Below are 3,400 nucleotides of genomic sequence, written 5' to 3'. Positions count from 1 at the left end.
AAAAAAAAAAAAAAAAAAAGAAAGAAAGAAAGAAAAAAGAAAGAAACTAGGAAATTGGCATGAGCCTTAAAACTGAAAAGGTTCTTATTCAGGTGTGGTGCACAGCTGTAGTCCCAGCACCCAGCACTCCACAAGCAGAGGCAAGAGTGATATAGTGGAAGGAAACTTCTATCCTGCTAGATGTCCAGCTCAAGTTCATGTTCTCTGAAATAGAAGAATGGATTCTAGAAACAGTGGGGGTTAAGAGCAGAATAAGGGGGCCAGAGATATGGCTCAGTACATATGCGCTTCCCTGGCAAGCGCAAGGGCCTGGGTTCAATCCCCGGTTCCGCAAAAAAACAAGAACAAAAACAAAAACAAAACAAGAGCAGAACATATTTATTGGGGAAAGAAAGCTTCTGTCTGATAGAAGGGGTCCTGAGGGTCCTGCCTTTTCAAGGGATTTTTATAGGGCAAATGGACGATGTAAGGCAGGTCCAATGTGGGGGAAAATGGGAAATCACAAAGTGGGCATGAGTTGGGACAAAACTATGGTGAATCAATAAGATTATGAGTATATTTGCTCAGGTAATATTGATGAAAATGGGGAAGTCACTTAGCAAGGAAGCAGGAAAAAGAACAGGGCTTTTCCTGGAGAGGATGGGTCAGAGGTTCTTCTCTGGCTTTCTCAGGGTGACCAGTACCTATTGAGAACATCAGTCACTGTTATTTATCCATAGGGGAAGTATGTGGGTACATTTCTTTTTTCTTTTGTCTCGAGGTCTGGCCCTTGAGAGCTGTGTCTGTGTCTTCCCTACTGTTATAATATATCTCCTATTCTGCTCCTGCTCCTTGATAGTCTTGAGTGTCTATAGTATTTCCGACTGAGTGCCACTGTCTATAAAAAGATCTTCATGAGTTCAAGGTCAGCCTGAGCTATATCTCAAAACAAAACAAACCCACCCCTGATCAGGAAAGGTTCTTGCATGAAGGTGAAAATAAAAGGAGGGCCAGGGAGATAGTTCAGTAGGGTCTGAGTTCAATCCCCAGTTCCGCCAAAAGAAAAAGAAAAAAAAGGAAACAAATATAAGCAAAGGTTAGAAAGCTAAAAAACAAGCCCTGATTATTGTGGAATAATTGGGTTTTGGGACAATGAGGTGGTTTCATTTAACCTTGAAGGTGAGGGTAGCCAAGTGGGTGTGTGGTAACCAAGCCTCAAGAAAGGAAAAATTTAAATTTTTCAGGATGGTATAATACTGAGTTTCGGCCTCTCTTAACAGTACTTGGCATAATGGTTTGATATAAATCTTTCATGAATCAATTCATTATGTATAAATGTCTAAGTTTTTTAAAAGGATACCTGTAAAAATTTATAATTCATACATAATTGTATATCTGGGATGCAATGTGACATATCAGTACATGTATACATATATAATGATCAAATTAGGATAATCAGTATGTCTGTCATCTACAGCATAGCTTCTTTGTGTTGGAAATATTAAAAATCTTTTGTATTAGGTGTTTTGAAGTATACAATTAATTGTCCTACAGTTATTGTACTAGTGGTGTAAAAGTTATTTCTCTTAACTACATTGCACCTCTGCAAGAATGTTTTTAAATGAGCTTGACTAGAGAATGATCTCTAAATCCTCATCAGCTGACTTTAAAACATAGATCCATACTTTTGGATTATGGTAAAATCAGCTGTAATGGAATAGAACAAAAGAATCGCCTTCAAGGTTGTTTTTTTTAAAAAAACAGGGTAGTTCAGGCTGGCCTTAAACTCACTATGCAGCCCAGGTTGGCCTTAACCTTGCAGTGCTTCTCCTGCCTCGGCCCTTGAGTGCTGGTATTACAGATGTATGCCCCCATGTCCAGCTTCAAGGAATTTTTTTGATTAGATAAAACTTTTAAAGTGATAGCTTTATAGACAGTTGGTTTGTAATTTTACCCATTGTATTTACATGTGACTAATATAAAAACTTTTATTTTAAACAGAATTTAGTTTTTTATTCTATAGCTATTTGCAGGAGGAAAGGTTATTTTCAGTAGCAAAATTTGGAAATTATTTTCAGGTATATACATAGATTTTTTTTAATGACTGATTTATTACAATTTATTCCTTTTATTTTTATTTCTAATATTGATATAGGGGAATGAAACTCCCAATCTGAAAGGTAGCTGGGATGAGTTCATGTTCTCTTAAACCAAAGAATGAATTTTAGAAACAAATGGAGGTTAAGAGCAGAATATATTTATAGGGAGAAAGAAAGCTTCTGTCTGAGAGAGAGACAGAAGGGGGCCCCTGAGTGGGTTGTCCCTGGGAAGCTGTCTCTTCCAGGGACTTTATAAGAGTAAAACCATATGGTGAGGCGGGTCTAGGGTGGAGAACATGGAAACTTCCTAGGTGGGCATGAGGTGGGACAAAACTATGGTCAACCAATGAGATTGCAAGCACCATTGCTTAGGTAAAATTGATTAAATCCAGGACTAAATGAAGAATCCAGTGAACATAAATACAGGACAAGGTCTCTTGTTGTGGGTTGGTCTTAGTGACTTTAGGGCCCTTTCAAGGTGATTGATATCTATTTAGAGTATCAGTCACTGATGCTCATCCCTAGGGAAGTATGAGGCAACATTTGTTTACTTTTGTCTGGCCCAAAGCTGGAGTGTTTGTCCCTTCCAAAGTTGCAAAGTCATCTTGTCTTCCTCCATATTGTTTCCTTGAGGGCCTGGCCCTGTCTGACTGCTTGTAATATTTCTATCTAATTTAGCTACCTACAACAAAATAGGAAAGAAATCACGGCTGAAAATTGTTTCAAGGTACAAATTAATGAGGCTATACTTTATTATAAACCATCTTTTTTTTTATTTAAGAATTTTGCTGTTTATTTCGTACCAGGGATTGAACTCAGGACTTGGGTTTACCAGGCAGGTGCTTATGCCACTGAGCTGTATCATCAGCCCATCATTTTCATCAGGAAAGAGTAGACTATTTAGGAGAGTAAAAAAAGGATGAAATACATCATATATATGTACCAATTCCCCAGGATGAATGTAATTTCTGTGTATCAAAAAATGTATTTAGAGCTGGCTAGATAGCCCCACAGACCAAGCACCTGCTTAGGCAAGCACAGGGACCAGGGTCCATCCCCAGCACTACATGACAGGCCTCACCTGCCCCATGGGCTCCACGGACCAGGCCGCCCCCACCTCCAGGCTGCACTGCTGAGCGAGAGTCTGGGCTTGGTGGTGCACACCTGTAAGCCCAGCACTGGGGAGGCTGAAAACAGGAGGGTCACTACAAGTGCAAGCTGTGCAGTGAAACCCTGTACCAAATATATCTTTTTTAAAAAGGTATTGTACTGGGGCTGGAGAGATGGCTCAGTGGTCTAAAGCACCTACTTAGAACAAGCTT

The 3,400-nt window shown here is 39.4% G+C and overlaps 1 protein-coding gene across 1 annotated transcript in view; it reads left to right on the top strand.

The window, feature by feature from the left end:
- The window catches only part of Pik3c2a (phosphatidylinositol-4-phosphate 3-kinase catalytic subunit type 2 alpha), a 147,206-nt gene that overhangs the window by 94,471 nt on the left and 49,335 nt on the right, over positions 1–3,400 (top strand). The window lies entirely within an intron of this gene.

The sequence above is a fragment of the Octodon degus genome, unplaced genomic scaffold (genome assembly GCF_000260255.1).
Source record: "Octodon degus isolate 3935 unplaced genomic scaffold, OctDeg1.0 scaffold00067, whole genome shotgun sequence".
Classification (NCBI taxonomy): Eukaryota; Metazoa; Chordata; class Mammalia; order Rodentia; family Octodontidae; genus Octodon; species Octodon degus.
The sequence above is the reverse complement of the archived record's forward strand: the minus strand, read 5'-3'. Positions and strand labels throughout refer to the sequence as shown.